The sequence below is a fragment of the Berghia stephanieae genome, chromosome 10 (assembly GCF_034508935.2).
Source record: "Berghia stephanieae isolate SIO BIC M18660-M18661 chromosome 10, UCSD_Bste_1.3, whole genome shotgun sequence".
NCBI classification, from domain to species: domain Eukaryota; kingdom Metazoa; phylum Mollusca; class Gastropoda; order Nudibranchia; family Aeolidiidae; genus Berghia; species Berghia stephanieae.
Window position 1 is genome coordinate 9925607 of NC_088369.1, and position 25546 is coordinate 9951152.

At 36.4% G+C, this 25546-nt stretch overlaps 2 protein-coding genes across 12 annotated transcripts in view; one reads left to right on the plus strand and one right to left on the minus strand.

Annotated features, from left to right (window-relative positions):
- The window catches only part of LOC144956193 (uncharacterized), a 221634-nt gene extending 218501 nt beyond the window's left edge, over positions 1–3133 (minus strand). For 2 of the 8 annotated variants that reach the window (XM_078886615.1, XM_078886608.1), the window contains exons 1-2: positions 2770–2929; positions 2338–2484 (exon numbers count right to left, since the gene is read on the minus strand). The gene's annotated coding sequence lies outside the window, so the exon portion shown is untranslated. Of the gene's footprint in view, positions 1–2337; positions 2485–2655; positions 2937–2960 lie in introns of those variants that run through there. The other 6 variants (XM_078886616.1, XM_078886612.1, XM_078886614.1 and 3 more) reach the window with 6 other exon arrangements.
- LOC144956203 (stimulated by retinoic acid gene 6 protein-like) overlaps positions 1–25546 on the plus strand; it is a 744310-nt gene that overhangs the window by 567493 nt on the left and 151271 nt on the right. The gene's annotated exons all lie outside the window — the stretch shown is intronic.

Below are 25546 nucleotides of genomic sequence, written 5' to 3' on the forward strand. Positions count from 1 at the left end.
AAGGGCGTTGCCTCGTTATTATTTTTTTTCTTATTTTTTTTCAATAAAAAAATCTCTTTGATGACTGAAGGAAAAAAACTCCTATCTGTACAGACAAACGATCATCATCAGCATCATCAAGTGCCAGGCCACAGACAGACAATAGACAACTATTAATATTAATCCAGATATCTCGCAGCTCCTTTAATGATGCATCTATCTACTTTGATAATAATTCTATTCACTTTTCTTCTTGTATTTATGTTTTGTTTTTGTTGTTTTTTGTTGTTGTTTTTGTTTGTTGTTGTTTTTTTTTTTTTGTTTTTTTTTTTTTGTTTTGTGTTGTTTTGTTTGTTTTTGTATTTTTGTTTTTTGGGGGTTTTCTGTTGTTTTTTGTTTTTTTTTGTGTTTTTTTTTTGGGGGGGGGGGGGTTGGAGAGGCAGGGGTGTTGTTTTTTGTTTTGTTTTTTTGCTTGGTTGTTTTGTTTTGTTTCTGTTTTTGTTTTGTTTTTTCTTAGAAAGAAAGAAAAGAAAAAAAAAGAAAGAAAGAAAGAAAAGGAGGAGAAGAAAAAGGAGAAAAACCAACGTTTTAGATTGGATCATTAGATTTTATTCCATTGGTGTGCAAACGTTTTTTTAACAAAAATTCATTTAGAAGATGAGATACCTTATCGAAATAATCTGTAGAGTCTGTTTATTTATCACACGAACCTTATAATATACAGCACTGTGTGATAAACGAATCTATTTATTCTCCTCACCTGGATCTTTTTATTACCTAGCCGTCTATTATGTTGCTACCGTAAGGAACAAGTATGACAACAGCTGTGTTGAATTAGGTATGCGACAGAAACAATAGCAAATATTATTATCATTCATAACAGTTACTTAGATATCAAGTCTATCAGTAGCGGAGGTAGTAATCCGATATTGATGGCTTTTATGGCATGATATTATTTATGATGTATTGTATATAGGCCTACAGCGCTAATATAAGATTTGGTTACAATTATAGATAGGTTGAAACACCCAACAATCTGTGGTGGGTCTTTTTGTTGAGTTATAGGAATATTAATATTATAGTTGATAGATGACAATGAGTCATTTATCATTACTTTTTGTATAATGATGACGGCATTGATAATGATATTATGTTGACAATGCTGATGATGATGATGATGATGATGATGATGATGATGATGATGATGATGATGATGATGATGATGATGATGTTGTAGTTGTAGCGATGGTGAAAGAGTGGCTTTCTGGTAGTGTGTTTGTAAACGTTATAAATCACAAAAAGTTCATGTATTTCATTATCAGCTTCCTTGTTCAATTCGAATCTGCTTTTGAAAGAAAGAAAAAAATGAAACAAGCCAAACACCATTTTTATCAAAAAGACCTCTTGTCACATGACAATCACAAGCAGAAAACTTGAGAGATTCACCTCCAATGAAGCCGATGTGAGAACGTGTTTAATGTTGTGTTTCTATGTGTTCCAGTTCCAGTTCGTTGTTGTTTGACAATAGATAGTATGCGGTTGGCGTCACTCAAGCCTTTGTTATTGTATTTTGCCATCCGCGTTTGTGAGTGATTCTCACTAACTGTTTTAACCTGACTATAAAAGTTCATGGTTACACAAAGTTTTGTGTGTTGGACCGTTATACTTCCGGATGGCAATGTTATGAGCTTCTGAGCCAAGCGCATACTATCTATTGAGTTGCTGTTGTGAATTGTTTTCAAGCCGGGACGGGACCCCTTTGTTGAGTTCGTTCATTGTTGTGTGTCATTTTCTTCATGTGAATTCGTCACGTTACAATAGGTAAAAAAACTGTGTTACCTTCAATTCCCTAACTCGTACTTCTTTCTGACTACGTTATTCAAAATGGATTGGTGTCTCATTGTTAATAATTAGTCAAGTAGGTATTGACTTTGTAGTTTATTGCCGGTACTGTTCCGGAAATGTATAAATAAATATGTAGGTATTGGACATGACTTTTTTTTAACAGCCCTTTTAGAAGGAACTTGGCTCCTTATTTTTATAGTCAGCCATCTTTATGCGTTCTCACTAAATTCTATCAATCAGACTATAAACTGATAAACGTTCAAGGTTGTGTGTGTTGATATAGATCCGGCTGGCGGATGTTGTGAGTGTTTTGGCTAAACGCAATGCATTAAAACGTATTCGGTGAAGACTTTAATTTTCCCCCTATACTTTACTTATCGTAAATAAGATGTAAAACCCCATTCATTCTCATTGCACGGACATATTCCTGGGAAGTCTAGAGGTCTGTTTTACTCGAATCAAATCAAATATGAAAATCAAAATTAAAACTTAAACCAAATAAACGAAACTTACCTTTGATGAAGTTGGTGTATAGTAATCCAAATGAAATAAATCTTTAGGCTACACACTCATCAAAATTATAATCAAGACGATTTCGCCGGTGTGTGAACAAATAAAAGTCAATAAAATTGTCTTTTTCCTATTTGGTTCAAGAAAAACCTTAACAAACAAAAACACAAACAACAAAAAAACAAAATTTCAGATAAAAAATTCCAAAAAATTAATTAAGTCTATAACACGTAAAACACAAGTGATTACACAACACTTTTTCTTAACTCTAAAACTAAAACTTAAGTTACTTGGATAGACAACTTCAATAATCTTACTCACTTAAACCAGCTTAAAAGCTTTTCAATGAGAATTAAAAACACATTTTAAAATTTCACTTTCTTTTCGTTATCAGCAATAAGAACCTATCCGAGTAATAATAATAACAACACACACGGCGGTAGAACAGCATGCGAAACGTGCACCACAAAACACCAGATTCGTAGGTATCCTTTCAAAGAACAGAGTGCCAAGCTTATCCTGTTTCTGGAATCGACACTGCCAGTGGCACTATGATGTTGGCACCGCTACAGTTGCATGCGTGAGGGAGAGAGGACAAAAACAGATTATTCGGGTTTCTCACTTACACAAGTTACAGCGGTTTACCATTCAAGCAAAAAGAGGCGAGGCGAGGGCGATGAGGAAAAGAACGGAGTTTAGTTTTCTGTGTTTTCCGTATTCACCGTTGTCGCCTGCTAAGCTCGGCAGACGAGAAATCTCAAATCTCGTGGTGTCGCGTGTGTTGCTCGTCTCTAATCTCGCACTTGATTACCTTTGTTGTCTCGCGCCGGTTTCGTTTGACTTCGCTACTTAACATTGGTGTCGTGTTATGATTGTTGTCTTTTTAATGATTGGATAGAGATAAGGAGGGGGAGGGGAGAGGGGGTGGGTGGGGGGGGGGGGGGGGGAGATGATTCATTAAGTATTTAATTTTATAAAATACATGTTGATTTTATCAGGATTAATTATCATTACAACCTTTGTCGATTTTGGTTTTGATGCGGGTGATGTGTTGTCCATTGTTAATGATTTTGTTTGTTTTTCGTGTATCAGATCAAATCTGATAGGGTAGCCCCCTTCTTAAAAATTATGGTTTTGTGTGTATGTGTGTATGTGTGTGTGTATGTGAGTGTGTGTGTGTGTGTGTGTGTGTGACCGGAGGAGGGGGTGAATGAGTTAATGTGTTAGTTTTAAATTGAGATAGAGAAATGGAAGTGTACATTAATAAAAGAAATATTTCGAGGAAAAACAGAAAGAAGAACATCTGAGAAGAGAGCAGTCGAGAGAGAGAGAGAGAGAGAGAGAGAGAGAGAGAGAGAGAAGGAGAGGGAGAGTCAGACAGACAGTGAGAGAGAGCGAAAAAGATATAAAATGTTTGTGTGTGTGTGTGTGTGTGTGTGTGTGTGTTACAAGGAGAAGAGGGTAAGTAAGGAGGAGGAGGAGAAGGAAATGATGATGATGATGATGATGATGATGATGATGATGATGAAGAAGATGATAATTGATTGAATGATTGATTGGTTGATTGAATGAATGATTAATTAAGTAAATTTATTTATTTATCTATTGAATTATTTATTAATTGATTGCTACACATCTATTTCAGATGTTTTGGAATACAGATGTTGTGGTCATAAAACGTCCTCAAGAATTTACATATTATGATATAACCGTTCTCTCTCTCTCTCTCTCTCTCTCTCTCTCTCTCTCTCTCTCTCTCTCTCTCTCTCTCTCTCTCTTTCTCTTGGTTGTTGTTGTTGTTATTGCTGTTGTTGTTGACAAGAAAAAAACTCAAGATGTTTCTCTTCGTAATGGTGAAAGTAGTCCTTCGGCGACATTAATTAGGCCCATGGAGATATTAGGCCCATCAAACTTGTCTTACTGTAATATGTTTTATTTTATATCACTGTAAAGCGCTTAGAGCCTGTGACAACGGGGTAAAGCGCTATATAAATGCCATTTATTATTATTATTACTTGTATAATATTTCAACAGTCCACATTTTCAGACAATGGGTGAGTTGACTGTTGACTTGACTTTAACGCGTCTTGAATGCTGATTCGTGTCTGTTGGATTTTCAGATCGATACGTTTAGCACGCTGAGTCAATGAGAGACAGATATCATTATTGTTGTTTTCACGGTATCGAGATCAACATGACACGGCTTGCAACGGAACGAGGGGGATGGTTTGTTTGTGTGTGTGTGTGTGTGTGTGTGTGTGTGTGTGTTTGTTCTTGGTGCATGCGCGTACTTGGGTGTTTTGTGTGTGTGTGTGTGTGTGTGTGTGTGTGTGTGTGTGTGTTAGTTTTCAGGTCATTGCGCCATCGATTTGTTGTCGATTAATTGACAAGCACTTGAATCGATTGATCGGACTTTTATCGATTTGTTGACTGGCCTGTCTTTCGTTTTTATTTTTTTTTTCTTAATTTTTAATTTTTTAATTTTTTTTTTTTAATTATATTTTTTTTTTCGAATGCTGGACTTAGTTTTTCAATCATAGATTTGGACTTAGTTTTTCAATCATAGATTTATTTATGAGTGTATTTTTTTTTCAAACAAAAAAGTTTTAATCACTTATCTAAATGTTTGTCAATGAAAATATTCTAAAATCTATTTGTAACCACGCAAAGTACATTCGCGATCACTATTTAAAGATCTATAAACAAACAAAAAATATTTTGAGACAACAGAATTTTTTCGTTTACAATTGGATTCAATAGTCTGATGTCACGCCGCCAGGCAACGGCGGCCATCTTGGTTCTAAACAAAGAAAATCATTACTTTTTATTCTTCATGCTGGCTAGAACTTTTCATATGTCTTGTGACCAGAATGTGTAAAAGTCAAAACATGATCAATTTTATGTTTTTTTTTCCCCCTCTGGATACGCTTTTATGATCGCCGGAGAAATATTTCATACGGGCGTCCGCCATTGTTCCGATAGTTTAGAGCCAGTGTTGCTAAGTTACCATGCGTCATAAGGAATGAAGTGACGGTACGACTATTGAATCCTATTAAGAGGATGTTTCACTGAAATTACTATTGTTTAAACCAAAGGGTTATATGAACTTTTTAATTGGGTATTATGTACCTCTATATGCAAAGTAACATATCCCATGTTGAAAATTTCCAAAAAAATGTTATTTTGTATGTTATAAATAGTAACACAATCATTATAGTATTCTGTGCTTTGCATCCAAATGCTCTTTCATTAGTAGAGATATTGTTGTTGGTGCTGCTAATTTTGTTGTCGTTGTTGCCGCTATTATTATCATCATCATCATCATCATCATCATCATCATCATCATCATCATCATCATCATTGTTATTGTTATAATTATCATTATTGTTTTTATTATTATTATGATCATTATTATCATTATTATTATTATTATTATTATTATTATTATTATTATTATTATTATTATTATTATTATTATTATTATTATTATTTATTTATTATTATTATTATTATTATCATCATTCATATATATCATCATCATCATTCATATCATCATCATCATCATCATCATCATCATCATCATCATATATATTATCATTATCATCATATCATTCATTATCATATCATCATCATCATACCATATCATCATCATTATTATTATTATTATTACTATTATTATTATTATTATTATTATTATTATTATTATTATTATTATTATTATTTTATCATCATCATCATCATCACCATCATCATAATCATCATTTGTTGTTATAGAATAATGACAATCATCATTATAATCACCTTCATTGTCAGCATGTAGTCATCCTACCATACATCTGTGTCAAGGCCACTCACCGTGTCACAGAAGATGTGCTGGAAGATTGATATGGTGATGATGATGATCGTGTTGTGGCCAGGAGAAGTCGAGGGGCCCCGGATGCCCGAAGCCCAAGGCTCTTGATTCGTGTGTCCGCCACAACACCCAGACAGACAATGGCTGACGTGTGTAAATTGCTATCAGGATATTTATAATAATAGTAATAAATTACACACTGTCGTCGTATGACACACCAATGTGTTGAAAGGGGTGACAAGTGTAAAGACGTTAGTTATGAATGACATTCGGTATGTCCGTAAGGCGTAATAGAGAGAGAGAGAGAGAAAAAAAAGTATGATGTCAGAATTATAAAAAGTTGTAAAATCGCCTAACACGAATCCTATCTTGTTAAAAGAGTTCGCTATGTGATCTTGTGGCATGACACTCGCTTTCGTATCGATAGGTCCATGGGTTCGAGCCTCACTCGGCGCATAGTTGAGTCCTTGGAAAAGTCTCTTTACTCACATTCTCTCACCTTATTCAGGTGTAAAATGAGTACCTGGCCGTTAACAGCGTCGTCTTTGTCCGAAAAATTGTAATATTGCCTAACATACGTTATGTCCCGTCCTACATGTTAAATGTTGCTGTTGACCCTTGTAAAGCGCATTGAGCACGTTTAGTGGATATTGCGCTATATGAAAGCTCATTTAATGGAAAATTGTTCCACACAATAAAATAAAGAAAATAGAAATCGTTGTAGACAAGTCAAAAGAAACAATTCCATTACAAAAGATACTTTAGAGGGCAAAGGTGAAGGCAGAAGACCAAAGGGCGGACAGACTACCAAGAACATGGATGGATGATGTGAAAGGCTGGAGTGGACTCCCTGTAGCTGAATGTATCGAGCCAAAAAAATCGTGCAACAGAGAAGAGTGACGTACCATTTCGAGTCAACCTCTTCCTTCGAGATGGCACCGGAAGTAAGTAATGTGAAATATGAGACTTGGTGGCGAGAAGTTTTTGTCTGCTCTTCTATCTGGACTTCACGTGATCGCGTGCGTGAAGTATTACCGATTTAACGTTTTTGTTTGTGGCTGAGGAAGTGTTTTGAACCCGATACATTCCGTGTATAGTATTTTTTTGAGGGGGTAGGGGGGGGGGAGTTAAGCTGTTATGTCATTTTTGTTCATTACTGTTTTGTTTTTTGTTTTTCAATCCACAGCTTCATTCAGTCGAGTTTTCCCTTTGATATAACGTTATATTGAAGGCACAGGGTCTTGGGCTAGTGAAAACTCATTTGAGACGGAGAAATTGGATGAATTGAAGGAGAAAGAGGGTGGGGGGGGGGGGGGGGGGTGAGGGTAAAGAGTAACAAGACTTGACCATTTCATTAAGGGACGAGTTGACAGTTTGAGTATATTTGTGTTTTGTCTGGGGACAAAGTTGTCATCAATATGCAGGGACGAGGAAAACCTCTGGGAAATTAAAGGGGAACTAACTGTGGAAAAGTTATCATGGTGGAGGATGGTGGGTGGATTGACGGACGAGTTGATGGGAAGGATGGGAAGGGGTAGGTGGAGGTAGTGGATAGACGAGGGGGGAGTGGGGGGGGGGGGGGTGTGGAAGGTGTTGGGAGCTCGGGTTGATGGAGTGATCATTGGAAAGGGTAATACTAAAATACACAGATAAAAAAAAATGATGTTATAACCTGGGGCTAACTCTGATGTAAAAATCCAAATAATTGGATTCAATAGTCTGATGTCACGTCGCCCAGCAACGGCGGCCAACGTGGTTCTAAACAAAGTAAATCTGTACTTTTTATTCTTCATGCTGGCTAGAACTTTTCAAATGTCTTGTGATCAGAATGAGTAAAAGTCAAAACATGATCAGATTTATAATGGTTTTTTCCCCCTCTGGATACGCTTTTATGCTCGTCGGAGAAATATTTCATAAGGGCGTCCGCCGTTGTTCCGATAGTTAAGAGCCAGTTACTAAGTTCCCATGCGTCATTACGAGGGAAGTGACGTTACGACTGTTGAAGCGTATTTGGCTACTGATTGTTGTTTGATTTCAAATCGAACGTATGGGTGTGTGTGTGTGTGTGTGTGTGGGTGTGTGTGTGTGTAGTCATTTGTGACCCACGCCTCAAAACGGTATAATGATAATATCGGTGTCATATCGACGAATAAAATAGAATTTATAGTAAGAAATATTAAAGAACTGAACAGGTGTGCACGAAAGGTGCCAGACAAAGCAAGAAAGAAAAATACAAGAAAAAAAAATCCCAAAAACCCAGACAACCTCGACTGGAGACCGAACCTGAGACTTCTGATTACCGGTCGGGCGTGCTACCATTACACCACAGAGGCTCGGTAATCAGAAATTGTAATATCGCCTAACATGCGTCATGTTTCGTCCTACATGTTAAGTGTTGCTGTAGGCCAGGGACCCGATGTAAAGCGCTTTGAGCAGGTTTAGTGGATATTGGCCTCTGTCTTATGGTTCTCACACTACTATGTTATGACGATAGACCCAATCAGCAAAGTCCGGTCCGCATTAATTGTGCACCGTCGCGAACCCGCCCGGTAGCATCGTCACAACACACCGTTCAACTAGATGCTCTGCCGTTTCGGGTTCTTGCCCACATCAGGTGGAAAGTCCCCACTGATGAAGCGCACTTGCTGTGAGGCAGCTCCTCGACCGAAGCAGCCACCCAGTGTCTCCTCTTACTGGTATCAAAACCTGGCAACTTCTCACCAAGCTTAGAGGAGTGTAGGTCCCCGCCCCCACGAGGGATTGAATTCGTCCAAACCGACTTCCATCTGGTATGTGAAGCTCTGTCCGTAGTCAGGGATTCTGCGTACAAGGGTTGCCGGGACTTATTTCGGCTCGAAACGGGGGCGCCGTCCATAATGCGCTTCAGAGGGGTATCCCCATTCCCTCTCTCTCGGATCTTATTTAGCCAGTTTACCGTAATCATCTCCCTCCGGACATCGAGGGGCTGGATCGGTGCCATTATCGGGCCCCATTCTCTAGGAGTTGTTGCCAGCGTTCCTGACACTATGTGCATTGACTTGCGAAGTTTTACATCCACCTTCTCGCGCTATATAAAAGCTCAAGCTTTAATGTACCCGTGCGTGTAATATGTGACTGGGCGGCTATGTGGTCTAGTGGTATGACACTCGCTTTCGGATCGGAAGGTCCTGGGTTCGAGCCTCGCTCGGCGCATAGTTGAGTCCTTGGAAAAGGCTCTTTACTCACATTCTCTCACCATACTCAGGTGTAAAATGAGTACCGTCAATTGGGGTTACTTTGCCTCAAGGGGAAACTTTGCCTCTGTGAATTTGGAGCATTTTGACTCATCTAAGCTTTGTTGTAGTTATTGTATCCATTAAAGAAATTGAATTTTTATCAAAGAAATTAATTGCCACAGAACTTTATAATCTCTAATTGATCTAAAATGCAAGAGGCAAAGTTTACCCTTTAGGCAAAATTACCCCAGTTGACGGTACCTGGCCGTTAACAGCGTTGTCTTTGTCCGAAAAATTGTAACATCGCCTGACAGGCGTCATGTCCCGTCCTACATGTTAAATGTTGCTGTTGACCAGGGACCCCTTGTAAAGCGCTTTGAGCACATTTAGTGGATATTGCGCTATAAAAAGCTCAAATCTATCAGTACTAATCGATTTGATCTGATTGATGGTCTGATGTTGCTACTGCTACCTACCTGCTTGGTGGTTAATTAATTATGGATGGTATCAGTATCACTGGACGTGGATGGTGATTTGGGATGTTGTCTCTAGTGTAGTGTAATGTGTGTAACGTGTGTACGTGTGTGTGTGTGTGTGTGTGTGTGTGAATGTGTGTACGTGTGTGTATTTGTGCCTGGCAGATATAAGAGTGAAGTAGAAGAAACCAATAAATTAAGGGTGGTGGGGGGGGGGGGGGGGGGAGATGATACAGAGAAAGAGAAGAGAGAGAGAGAGAGAGAGAGATAGAGAGAGAGATAGAGAGAGATAGAGAGAAAGAGAAAGAAAGGGAGAAAGTAATGGAGAGAGAATAAGAGAGAGAGAGAAAGACAAAGAAGTAGAGAGAGAGAGAGAGAGAGAGAGAGAGAGAGAGAGAGAGAGAGAGAGAGAGAGAGAGAGAGAGAGAGAGAGAAACAATGAAATAGAGAGAGAGAAAGAAAGAAGTATGTAATATTAATTCCTCTTGGTGGATAAAACCGACGTATAATTATTCACAGGTCTTATAATCCAAATTATTATGGGCTCATTTTTGTAATGGAAATAGTCTCAAATCAACGGAAAACTAATATTGTCGAAACGCGTCCGGAATTCCAAAAACACAAAAAGGCAAGAGTGTAAGAATCTATTAATATCTCATAGAGTTTTCTCAAATAAAATGATCTTATAGATAGTATGCACTTGGGTAAGAAGCTCACAACATTGCCATCCAGAAGTATAACGGACCAACACACAAAACTATGTGTAACCTTAAACGTTTATAGCCTGGTTAATACAGTGTAGTGAGAATTACTCATATAAACATGGATGACAAAAAAAAAACAACAAAAATAACAAAGACCCGAGAGACGTCGTTCTATCTTTAGATAGAATGCGCTTGGCCAAGGAGTTCACAACATTGCCATCCGGAAGTATAACGGACCAACACACAAACTCTGTGTAACCCAGAACTTTTATAGATAGTATGCAGATGACGTCACTCAGGCCTTTGTCATTGTTTTTGCCATCCGCGTTTGTGAGTTGTTCTCACTAAACTGTATTAACCTGACTATAAACGTTCATGGTTACACAGAGTTTGTGTGTTGGTCCTTTATACCTCCGGATGGCAATGTTGTGAACTCCTTGGCCAAGCGCATTCTATCTATAGTCTGGTTAATACAGTTTAGTGAGAACAACTCACAAACGCGGATAGCAAAAACAATAACAAAGGCCTGAGTGACGTCATCTTCGAACTATCTATAACGTGGATGAAAAAAAAACAAAAAAAAAAACAACAAACACCCCCCCCCCCAAAAAAAAAAAAAAAAAAAAAAAAACCCAACAAAAACAAACCCCAACAACAAAGAACTGAGTGACGTCCTCTTCGTTCTATCTATATTGAGTACGTACGTTTTCAGATAAAATACATACATACCTACATACCCATGTCACAATAAGCCGTTACAAACACAATGGAACATTATGGCTTTGGGTTCCCAACCCCCCCCCCCCCTCTTCGACACACACACACACACACACACACACACACACACACACACACACACACACAATACCAGCAACAACCCGTCAATCAATCAGTGACTGATCACAATCGATCCATCGATCGATAAAGTGGGCGGTGACCAGTCAAGCGTAACGGACTGTACAGAAGACAGACAGGAAGTCACCGTGGGTCATTGTGTTGCCAAATACAAAATTATCTGTGGTCAATAAACGATTCTAAAAGCTCAGCTTTTGGGAGTTAGATTTTTTTTTTTTTTTTTTTTTTTTTTTTTGTTATTAATTTCGTTTTACCCCTTTTAGTTGTTTTGATTTTTTTCCTTTCTTTTTTTCTTCTTCTTGTCGTCATCGTCGTCGCTTTAAAAAAAAAAAAAAAAAAAAAAGGGGGTGGGGGGGGGGGGGGGGGGCTTTTCAATGACCTGCGAACAAATAATATGGCATGTCTCTCTCTCTCTCTCTCTCTCTCTCTCTCTCTCTCTCTCTCTCTCTCTCTCTCTCTCTCTCTCTCTCTCTCTCTCTCTCTCTTATCAATGCATTAGCGTTATGGCTGAGAACATTAAATATTTATTTATAGACTGCTACAAGGAGAGACCTCTATAAATACAGATTACTTTTCCAGGAAAAAATAATTTGTTTATTTATGTCATATACGTCTGGTTCGTAAATTTCCTCAAAGCATTATGAACTTGATTCATTGTTTGTCTGTCGTTTGCGATAAATTTGTTTGTTTATCTAGTTGTTTTTGTTTTGCATTTGTTTTTCATATGTCTTTCTATTTTTAAATAAAATGTTTAAAATCACGGAATTGAACGAAGCTAGATATATTAAGACAGCTTCTGCTTCGGTATGTTTTAGTGTACAATGTTCGTGTGACCTTTTCATCATTCTTACTAATCGCAAACGACAGACAAACAATGAATCAAGTAATGCTTTGAGGAAATTTCTACGAAACAGACGGAAATGACATAAATAAGCAAATTTTTCCTAGAAAAGTAATCTGTATTTATAGATGTCTCTCCTTGTAGCAGGTCTAAAAATAAATATACTGACTTTCGCATTCGATGTCACCCTACGACTTAGAAGCTTCGGCTGTTCCTTTTAGAATTGCGGCTATGTCGTCTTGTGGTATGACACTCGCTTTCGGATCGGAAGGTCCTGAGTTCGAGCCTCGCTCGGTGCATAGTTGAGTCTTTGGAAAATGCTCTTTACTCACATTCTCTCACCGTACTCGGGTGTAAAATGAGTTCATGGCCGTTAACAGCGCTGTCGCTGTCCGGAAAAAAAAATAATATTGCCTAACAGGCGTCATTTCACGTTCTACAAGATACGCGTGGCTATAGCGCTTTGAGCACGTTTAGTGGATATTGCTCTCTATAAAAGCTCACATTTATATATATATATATATATATATATATATATATATATATATATATATATATATATATATATATAAAATGGAGTCATTCACTTATTTACGGCCGAAACACATGTTTCTGTGAATTCCACGTCGTCAGTCGGCAGATTATGTCCGTAGAATGATTTTATTCCTTTCGGGGGCTCGATGTTGATTTTCTTGAATCCGCTAAATCAACAACACAACGGAAGTAAGGATTCAAGAAAATCAGCATCGAGCCCCCGAAAGGAATAAATTCATACTACGGACATAACATGCCGACTGACGACGTGGAAATCACAGAAACATGTGTTTCGGCCGTAAATAAGTGAATGACTCCATTTATATTTTATATTAGCTCTGACCAACGTTATCGAGCACTCTCGTACCTACAAGTACCCACCAACACTCTTAAATATATATATATTTTTTTAAAATTTTATTAAAAAAAAAAAATATTCTTGTGATGAAGATCCTGCATTGGCCTGACGTTGGCAGCGAATGAAGACAGGGGGTGTTGGCAAGACTTACGGATGAGTGGCTGTCAATTTCGGGATTTATCGTTGTAAATGGATTCAATGATCCCGTTGTGGCGATGTGTGACCAATGGAGGGAGGGGGAGGGGGGGGGAAGGGGTTAGTTCATTGTCGTTATTGTAAAAGGGGGGTTGGGAGAGGGTGGGGTATGGATTTGTGATATATCTATCAGCCAATTCGTTTTATTGATTTGTCTTCCTTTTATATATATATATAATACGACATTACCGTGCTTAGCAGTATTTTTAGATAATTGAGCTTATAATAATTTAGCAATGACTATCCCGCACAAATCTTTGGGCCTCTTTTTCGCTCACGACGTGCCCAAATTCGCGACAAAATATGGGACGAAGCCGTTTCGTACATGCTATTTTAAAAAATTAATTACGACGCTGTTTATAATTGAATATGAGTGAAAGTTGGCACACAGTTAGAAAAGAGGTCATTTTAGATTATGTCAAGCGACAAAACTCGTACTATTACCAGAAGACCGTTAAAAATAGATTTTTACTCTTTGGAGTACAATATTTCTAAAACTACAAAGAGGAGAGATTTTGTCGCTCATAAGGTTTATATGCACATTTCTTCTATTTATATTTCAAATTTCATTCGATTATGATAAGACTTTTCCCGTATTCTCACAAAACATCAACCCAATTTGCATTTCAATGAGTGAAAATATGGAGACGGCCATTTTGCTCCACAATCGCGCGACACGAAAATGACGTGAGCGAGGCAAGGCTGCCAGATGGCCAGACTTTAACCTGACCAAATTCGACTTCAAAAGTGGCTAAATAGAAAATCATATGGTTTTCAATATTAAGACTGGCCCACTTAAAATGAACTAAATTTTAACAAACAGAAAATTGAATAGACTAGGATAAATGTCACTGAGACAAACATAGATGAATAAAATGTAAAAAAAGAAACAAAATTATATATTTGGCCACACACGTGGCCATCTGGCAACTTTGTTCGCGACGACGGATGCACAAATCCTCGCGCGCTTTTTAAAATTAAGGTATTGTTTCATTGTTATGTCATAGGGATAGTAGATTAACAGATTCTCTCTCTCTCTCTCTCCTCTCTCTCTCTCTCTCTCTCTCTCTCTCTCTCTCTCTCTCTCTTCAAATAAATACTAGAACTAACATAAGCCATGGTCTCACGGACTGATTGATAATAATTCAGCAGGCATTTTTCGTGTCATTTGTATGGGCTGTAGACACAAGATTACACTTCGGAAAAGTTCCAAATGATCAATATTATGTATATTTGTGACCCTACGCCTCGAAGCGGTATTAAGTCGGGATTTGGAAAACGAAGAAAACCGGGTTTAAAGTGGAAATGGTCAAAATGATCAAATTTCAGTTTTTGATTGTTTCATAAACTACAATCATTTTTCTACATGAAACCATGATAATTATTGACGATAAGTTATATATATTTAAAGTTAAAAAAGCAACTATCAGTGAAATATTCAAAACAAGAATTGACTTTCTCTCATAGAGCCACCATTTCCAAGGCTGCACTTGCCAATAATAGCTAATAACAAATACTTTGACCTCAAACTTTAGCCTCGTTGGTTTTTAAAGTTCGTGTTGCTCAACTTATCACTTGATGCACTTTTAGCACTCTCTCTCTCTCTCTTTCTCTCTCTCTCTCTCTCTCCAAACACACACACACACACACACACACACACACACTACAACCACCACCACCGCATCTTCATCACGACCACTACTACTACAATCACCACCACCATCGCATCATCACTGCCACTACTACTTCAACCCCACCACCACACATCATCATCACTACTCACATACCATACTACTACACACACCACCACCACATCATCATTACTACTACAACCACTACCACTACTACAACCACAGTCACCACCACATCATCATCACTACCACTACTACTACTACAACAGCCATTATGACATCATCATCATCACTACTACTACTACTACAACTACTACTAATACTACTACTACTACTACTACTACTACTACTACTACTACTACTACTACTACTACTACTACTACTACTACTACTACAAATAATACTACTACTACAACCACCAACACAACATCATCCTCACTACCATCATTATGTTTTGGGGCTTTTCTTCACTTGAAATAAGGAAACTTTGGGGTTGCATTTGGCAATGTGCTCATATATATCAGAAAATATTTGTAATCAGTTATCATTTCGATCTATACAATATGTAAACACAATACAAATATCATCCCAATTCCCTTTTTGTGTGTGCGGAAATTCCTCTTTCGGCATTGAAATTCCTCGAGTGGTGTCTGAAATTCCTGTGAGTCAAATTGAAAATTGGCGTCTCTGCAAATTTTACTATTCTCGTCAAATTTTCAATGCCCGTATCTGAGGAGTTATCTTTGCCCCATTGATTTGATTATGTGTGAAAACGGTGCCTCACTTCAAAGTCGATTTTATCAAAACTTGGTTTTTACACTCTCCCTACTTCAAACGGTCATATCTCGGCAATGAATAATCAGAATTTTATAAATTTGGTATCAAAATTTTAAGCATAATATAAGCTATGATTGGGTACCAAAAACCCAAAATTGAAAAATCCGACTTAATACCGTTTCGAGGCGGAAGGTCACATTTTAAAACAAATTTATAGTTGACTCTAGCCATACAGCTCTAAAACTATACAAGTTAGAACTCTTCTGATGTCTTCATCATATTTTCTGATAATTTTGCCATAAAATTGCCAAGTTTTAATATCCAATTCCACGTATGAAGCGAGATACAGGCACAAACCAGAATAAAAATAAAACGCAGAAAAAGCGTCCCATATTTTCCGTATTTTTTTTCTCTTTGTGAGTCATCCAAATAAATGACATCTTTGAAACTGCATAACTTTGTTATATATTAATGGATTTTCAAAATTCAAAAAGATTTTTACTCAGAGGAGATAGGGCTTTGATTTAAGAGTAGTATTTCCTACAAAAATAGAAAACAAAAATTTTCATAGTCATTGCTAAATAATTGAGCTTTATATAGCGCAATATCCACTAAATGTGCTCAAAGCGCTTTACAAGGGGTCCCTGCAGCAACATTTAACATGTAGGACGGGACATGAATGACGCATGTTAGGCGAGATTACAATTTTTCGGAGACAGACAACGCTGTTAACGGCCAGGTTACGCCTGAGTACGGTGAGAGAATGTGAGTAAAGAGCCTTCTCCAAGTACTCAACTATGCGCCGAGCGCGAGGCTCGAACCCAGGACCTTCCGATCCGAAAGCGAGTGTCATGCCACAAGACCACATAGCTGCACAACTTTATATCTTGGTCCAGTTTTGCCTGCCACCGAATTATAACTTCTATATTTAAAAAGAAAAAAAGGAGAAAAAAACAAAACAAAAACGAACAAATGAATGATACTAAGTAAGGTATGATTTATTTTTTTAAAAAGTCCCAGATTTGGTGGGGGGGGGGGGGGGGGGGGGCTGATTCACATACCTTAGAACCAAAACACTACGGTCAACCGGGGTTACTTAGGCCACTTAGTAGAATAAAAAAGGTTGCTTTTTAAAAAAAAAGTTAAATTCATGAGTGCTTATATTATTAGATCTATTGGGTTCTAATTATCTATAAGATTAAAAGCTACATTAATTTATCTTTTAAAATAAGCAATCTTGTTGTCAGTAAGTGGCTGAAGTTACCCCAGGTGGCCTAAGTAGCCCTAGTTGATGGTACGCTTACGTTAGCTCGTCAAATTATGGGTGACGATATGTTTTGTGCAATGTGTACTTATTGGCAGGTCTGATAAGTCGTAAATTGTTATGGGCTCATTATTGTTATGGAAAGGCACACGTACTCTCAAATCAAGAGCAACGTATTGTTCAGTACAACTATATTTATTAAGGATGCCATCTTTCCGACTAACGCCGGAAAACCGGCATTTTGAAAATTTCCGATTGACCGTATTCGGTATTGGTGAGGAAATTTTCTAAAGATGAAAGCATTGGTTGTTTAACTCACTCAACCCTAGAGTTGTTTTTTTTTTTGCTAAATTTCAAAATTGTAAGAAATGTATTTAAAAAATGAGCATGCTCATATTTAGACAGTTTTATTCAACTAACATTAACATGTAAAAACTAAAAACATCAGCTTTGATACAACGCCTGTAATTTGTCTCATAAAAATGTAATAAATAAGCATGGGGGTAAAAGTAACCCGGGTAAACTACGGATATAGTCGGTGTTAGGGTTGAATGAGTTAAAGGCAACAAACAGTTACCGGGAAGCTAGATGGATGTGTATATATTACGTATTCTTTTCTTCGATTTAAAGGTGATACCATCTGATAATTTTTAAAAAAGAAGCTTTGCAAGAAATATTTTCATATTTGCTATTCACAATAAACAATTTTCAGGCATTTTAAAATTTTAGCAAAGAGCATCCCAGTAATATTAATTCAAGCCCATAGTTGGATTCAATAGTCTGATGTCACGTCGCCCAGCAACGAAGACCATCGTGGTTCTAAACAACAACAAAAATCTGTACTTTTTATTCTTCATGCTGGCTAGAATTTTTCATACGTCTTGTGATTAGAATGTGTAAAAGTCAAAACATGATCAAATTTATAATGTTTGTTTTTTTCTCCTCTGGATACGCTTTTATTTTCCTCGGAGAAATATTTTATAAGGGCGTCCGCCATTGTTCCGATAGTTTAGAGCCAGTTACTAAGTTACCATGCATCATTACGAGGGAAGTGACGTTAGACTGTTGAAGCGTATTGCGTTCGGTAATCAGATCTGCTAATACTAATAATGTTTGCACGTCGACTTTGTATAGTTATAAAGTCAATGTAAAAAGTGGAATCGTCCCATGTTTACAATCTGAAACGAATTTCACCAACTCTCAAAAAACAGAATGGTCGTTCAGAGCCATTATGCTCATTGAATCGGAGTTGACCCCGGTTTCTACAGCGTGAAACGGACAATAGCAATAATTGTTTGCTACCCTTTTGATAGAACGCTAAGTACTTCCACCAGATCTAACAGACCCAGCTGCACAGTTACTGCTGGGTGGACAAGGGGGTCAGTATAAAAAATCATATTCACCCGGGATCAAACTTGGTCTCTCTGCATGTGAAGCAAGTGCTCTACCATCTGAGCTAACGGGACTCTCTGCCCCCCCCCCCCACCCACCCTTTCCCCAAAGAAAGAATATCATCTAGTGTAGTTATTTATTTATCTATTTGTGACCCTTCGCCTCAAAACGGTATTAAGTCGGGATAGTTAAGATGTTGAAAATTGAATTTATAGCCAGAAATATCAGACTTGTGTTGAGTTTGTATGCTTTATTGAGGAGAATGGATACCATATTTTAGGGTGCTAATGCCAGCAATTTATATTTTTGACCAGTTTAACATTTAATTCGGCTTTTAAGCATTTGGTTCGTTCCGACATAATACCGTTTTGAGACGATGGGTCACATTTGTTATTTCAATTTTTTCTTTTCTTTTCGTGCAGTCATCTAATCTAATATTGATTGATTTTTGTTGTATGTAGGTTATCAAATCTATTCCGTTATTCAATTATATATATATATATATATATATATATATATATATATATATATATATATATATATATATATATATATATATAAGCATTTACTAATTCACCTCAATTCTGGTAATACATTCATTTTTCCATTACTACTTATACCGAATGAAGATTTTATTTTTATTTCCCAGTTATACAATAATTCATTTGGAGAATTTAAAAAAAAAACAACTAAAATACCCCACAAAATCTTGCCACAATCATACTTCAAACGCCCAAGATTTATAACTCTGCACGCACAATTATGCTGGAGAGATAAATTGAATTATTTCCCTTCCATTAATTCAGACGAAAGGAGAAACGCGTCGCCCGGAGTTTGAATAGCCGTTGATGAAGGCATTGAAATGTGATGACACGGAAGGCGTTAGGGCTGGTGTCCACAAGCCAGACTGAAAGGCTTGGAACAAACGACATAATTATTCTTTTCAAAAACGCATTGAAGAACACATCAATCCAATCGTCCGTGTATCCGTGCATTCATTCATTCATTCATTCATTCATTCATTCATCCAGTAATCTTATTTATTCGTTCATCCCTTCATCCACTGGTTCATCAGCACTTTCATCCATTAACTCACTCAATCCTAGAGAGTTTTCTACTTTTCAAAATTGAAAAAAAAAACATGTATTAAAAATGAGCATGTAGTTACGTAGATAGTTTTAATCAACTACCATTAACATGCAAAAAAAAAAACAAAAAAAAAAAACAAACTAAAAAAACCATTAGTTTTGATACAACGCCTATAATTTGTCTCAGAAAAATGTAATAAATAGGCATGGAGTAAAAGTAAACAGGGTAAACTACGGATATAGTCGGAGTTGGGGTTGAGTGAGTTAACTATTCGATATAGTCGGAGTTGGGGTTGAGTGAGTTAACTATTCGATATAGTCGGTGTTGGGGTTGAGTGAGTTAACTATTCGATATAGTCGGTGTTGGGGTTGAGTGAGTTAACTATTCGATATAGTCGGTGTTGGGGTTGAGTGAGTTAACTATTCGATATAGTCGGTGTTGGGGTTGAGTGAGTTAACTATTCGATATAGTCGGTGTTGGGGTTGAGTGAGTTAACTATTCGATATAGTCGGTGTTGGGGTTGAGTGAGTTAACTATTCGATATAGTCGGTGTTGGGGTTGAGTGAGTTAACTATTCGATATAGTCGGTGTTGGGGTTGAGTGAGTTAACTATTCGATATAGTCGGTGTTGGGGTTGAGTGAGTTAACTATTCGATATAGTCGGTGTTGGGGTTGAGTGAGTTAACTATTCGATATAGTCGGAGTTGGGGTTGAGTGAGTTAACTATTCGATATAGTCGGTGTTGGGGTTGAGTGAGTTAACTATTCGATATAGTCGGAGTTGGGGTTGAGTGAGTTAACTATTCGATATAGTCGGTGTTGGGGTTGAGTGAGTTAACTATTCGATATAGTCGGTGTTGGGGTTGAGTGAGTTAACTATTCGATATAGTCGGTGTTGGGGTTGAGTGAGTTAACTATTCGATATAGTCGGAGTTGGGGTTGAGTGAGTTAACTATTCGATATAGTCGGTGTTAGGGTTGAGTGAGTTAACTATTCGTTCATCTTTTCATCCATCCGTCCGTCATCAATTCATTTCACTCACACAGTTTATCAATTAAGGGGCTGGCGGTTTGGGTCTCATTATTATTAGGAAGATCCTTCCCAAAAAAATATTTTGAGATTTTGGTGGAAAACGATATTTTATTATCTTAGAAATTACATTATTGAAGTTGAATTTCTTAAAATAGACTAGCTATAAAGTAAAGCGGCTATGTGGTCTTGTGGTATGACACTCGCTTTCGGATCGGAAGGTCCTGATTCGAGCCTCGCTCGACACATAGTTGAGTCCTTGGAGAAGGCTCTTTAATCCACCGTACTGTACTCATGTGTAAAATGAGTACCTGGCCGTTAACAGCGTTGTCTCTGTCCGAAAAAAAAATGTAATATCGCCTAACAGGCGTCATGTCCCGTCGTAAATGTTAAACGTTGCTGTGAGCCAGGGACCCCTTGTAAAGCGCTTTGAGCACGTTTAGTGGATATTGCGCAATATAAAAGTTCAATTCTATTCTTTCTTAAAGGCATAAAAAACACGGTTGATAAGGGTACAAGTGGTAAGAAAAGTGTGAAAAACGGAACTCTATTTTCGTATGTTCTCAATATGTCATTTTTCTAGTGGCACAGTGGAGATGGGTGACCGAACGTATTGGTTATTTCCCATGAGCATGGATTTCGGCAAGCTCGGCAAGCACGCTTTTTGGCTTCTCCTGAGTGCCTGATAGAATCCAGCGAGTACTGTATCCCCTAACAGGCGGTCGTGCCTCGTCCTACGTGTCAATATTATTAAGTGTTACTGTTGGCTTGGGATCTCTTGTAAAGCGCGTTGAGCACGTTTAGTGACTATGTATTGCGCTGTATAAATGCTCAGATTTTAATTCAGAATTAGTCAACATTCCACCATACGAGTCACGAAATTCGAATGGAATTGGAATGAACTTTTATTCATTCACCACGTGATACGAGGGCACACAAAGTGACATCACAGACGTCGAGTATTTGGTATTGCCAGACAAGTTGATGAGGTTTTGATGTGACATGATTTGTTAAAAAAAAAGCGACGTAACTATATATTCAGGTCTGATAGCTGAACGCACTCATGGGCTTGATTTAACGTTGTAAGGGACACTATTTGAGTAGGTGACTTTCAAAACGTCCTACGTCACCACATCCTGATAGGGAATGAGATTAGCGGAAGAGTAGAGTCCCTTGATTGGACGTCACCGGCGGAGAAATTATTAGAGAGAGAACGTCATGTTGGTTTTGCGCACGCGTCTCTCGTCCTCGCTTCCGGTGAAAGCGGCATGAGACACTTCACCGAAAGCGAGGACGAGAGAGACGAATGCGCAAAACCATGTTGACGTTCTCTCTGTAAGGTGACGTCCAATCAAGGGACGCTACTCCTCCGCTAATCTCATTCCCTATAGAAAACGAGTTACCAATCTGAAGCTGTCTTTTGGACTCCCATAGAATCACCAGAGAACATTTTGAGTTTCAGAACACTCGGGGTATTGTTTTATGAGGCACACAAGACATGCATTTTTCTCTTTAACTCACTCAACCCTTACACCGACTATATCCGTACTATACCCGGGATACTTTTACCCCATGCCTATTTATTACATTTTTCGGAGACAAATTATTGACGTAGCATCAAAGTTAATGTTTTTTGTTTATACAAGTTAGTGGTAGTCTATGTACATGGTCATTTTTAATACATTTTTTCCAATTTTGAAAAGTAGCAAAAATCTCTAGGATTGAGTGAGTTATAAACAATGGACAACAAAATTGCGGTTTTCTTTGAAAGGTAAAAATGGTGCATTTTGAAATTCACCTACAACTCATTTTGCGTTAGGTTCGAGGGTATTAGCATTACAGCAGTGAGTCCATAATAATTTGGGTTATTAGATCTGAAAATAAGTTTTTTGTTTGTTTGTTGCTTTAGGTCTCTTCCAACACAATTGAGGTTATATGAGAGACCGCTGAAACAAAAAAAAAAAAACAAGCAATCTAACAAAAATAGTACAAATGTAAATCAAAATCATAACCGAAAGATATCATAAGCTAAATTATAAATAACCAAGAACAAACAGGCATAAGATTTACAGAAAAAAAATATCCCCTGTCAAAAATACAATCACAAACCAAAGAAGCAGTACACGTCGATAAAAAAGCAATAAATTGTTTTTGTTGTTGTTTGTTTTTAAGGGTTTTACGGCGCTTGCAACACATTTTGGTCATATCATATCAGCGCCAGTTAAAAGGAAGAAAATATGATAGTAAAAAGTTCTAGAATTACAATCAAAGGACACAAGAAAATGTGAAACAAAGGGGAAATGTTTCAAATAGGAAATAGATGTAGATTCCAAGAGCACACTATCAGTGTACTTAGGTTTGAGATCACCTAAAAGTCTCATCATGATACAAGCACAGGGATACACTCAAATGTTTACAAATCATATAAATAATATTTAACATGAAAACAAAACATAATGCAGTGCATAACAGAGATATGGTTTACAAGGCAAAAAATATCATCTTCCATAACTCTAACTATACATTTGACTGTTTCCCTCCCAGCCAGAGTATCCAGCCAGGGCCAGGACAAAATCAACTAATCTCATCCCAAGACAAAGACAGAATGCATGTTGGAAAACAGATATAGGGCGATAGAAGACACAGTAAGTGCCTCCCTGCCCACTATGGGTGGCCAGGAACCCCACCCAGAAGAGAAATAAATAAACAAATAAAAAAATAAATATACAAATATAATAATAATAATAATAATGATAATAATAATAATGATGATGATGATGATGATGATGATGATGATGATGATGATGATTATGATGATAATAATGATGATAATAAAAATAATAAGGAAAATGATGATGATGATGAAGATGATAAAAATATAAATAAATAAATAAACAAAAACAATTAACAATCAAATAAAAAATCATAAATCAACACCAAAATGAAAAATAAAAACAAAAACAAAAACCAAAAAAAATGTGAAATGCAAGACAAATTTATAATATAATAAATATTTATTGACTGAAGTAGCAGGGCTGTGTAAAGCATGTGAAATCTATCCACGTCATCCTAAAACGAATGGGTGATGGAAATGCTACTGTATTGTGAACACATGGGATGATGGATACGTCATAAAAGTAAATCACCTCTACCCCCCGCTAGTCATGAACAGCAGAGAAAAATCAACCTTGAAATGTGAAGAATAATAGAAATAAATAAATACATTGATGATGGTGGTGATGATGATAATGATGATGATAATAATAATAATAATAGTAATTACAGTAATAATAATAATAATGATAATAATAATAATAATAATAATAATAATAATAATAATAATAATAATAATAATAGTAGTAGTAGTAGTAGTAGTAGTAGTAGTAGTAGTAGTAGTAGTAGTAGTAGTAGTAGTAGTAGTAGTAGTAGTAATATAATAATAATAATAATAATAATAATAATAATAATAATAATAATAATAATAATAATAATAATAATAATATAGTAGTAGTAGTAGTAGTAGTAGTAGTAGTAGTAGTAGTAGTAGTAGTAGTAGTAGTAGTAGTAGTAGTATAGTAATAATAATAATAATAATAATAATAATAATAATAATAATAATAATAATAATAATAATAATAATAATAATAGTAATAATAGTAATAATAGTAATAATAAAAATTATTATTATTATTATAGTAATAATAATAACAATAATAATAATAATAATAATAATAATAATAATAATAATAATAATAATAATAATAATAATAATAATAATAATAATAATAATAATAATAATAAAAATAACAATAACAATAATAATAATAATAATAATAATAATAATAATAGAGGACACTTTCAAAATTATATAATAAACAAAAATGCAAAGCCTGAATGAATGAATGAATGAGTAAATGTTTGTTTTTAAGGGTTTTACAGTACAGCGTTTGTAACGATACTTTCTGCGCACAACCAACATGACGTTCTCTCTCTAATAACTTTTCCGCCTGTGACGTCACAGACTATGGGTGACGTCCAATCAAAGGACGCTACTCTTCCGCTAATCTCATTCCCCATAGATAATTTAAGAAAAGAATTAGACAACGGGGGACTGATTACATAGGAGTGTACTTAGCGACCACCTAAAAAGTCCCATCCAGACACAAGCACAGGGACACATTGAGAGAAATACTCACATATTTACAAACTATTATATTCAAAACAAAAACATATTTAGTAGGAGTGCATAATATAGAGATGCTTTACAGGGGAAAAAATATAATCTCCTAAAACTAATACTAAACATTGATTGTACTGATCTCTCTCTCTCTCTCTCTCTCTCTCTCTCTCTCTCTCTCTCTCTCTCTCTCTCTCTCCCCCCCCCCCCCCTCCTTGGAAAAGGAAATTAGATATAGGGGGATAGAAGACAGAGCATGATGTTGAACTCTCCACCCAGCATAAATGACTGGATGGATGGATGGATGGATGGATGAGGTAATGAATGACTGGATGGATGGATGGATGGATGGATGGATGAATGAATGACTGAGGTAATGAATGGATGGATGAAATAGATGAATTGAATCAACAAGTAATTCTATAAATATGAACAATTAAAAAAATAAAATAAAATAAAAATCAATCAATCAAATGAAAGAAGAAATCAAATCAGCTGAAATTAAAAAAAAACAAAAAAAACAAAAAAAAAAAAAAACAACATGATTATGAACAAATAATAATCAAAAATTAAAAACAGGATGTTAAATCATACAACACAAAACAATTTGATAAATTAATAATAATAAAAAATTAACAAAAGACAAAACCTGAAAAAAAAGGGCAAACAAAAAAAAAAAAAAAAAAAAAAAAAAAAAAAAAAAAAAAAAAAAACCCAAAACTAATTTTTTTAACTATTAAAGAAAACCTAAAAATGCCATCACGAGGTTGTAGAAAACCAAAGAGAATTAATTGTTTCTGTACTGTACACGAAAGCAAAAGCA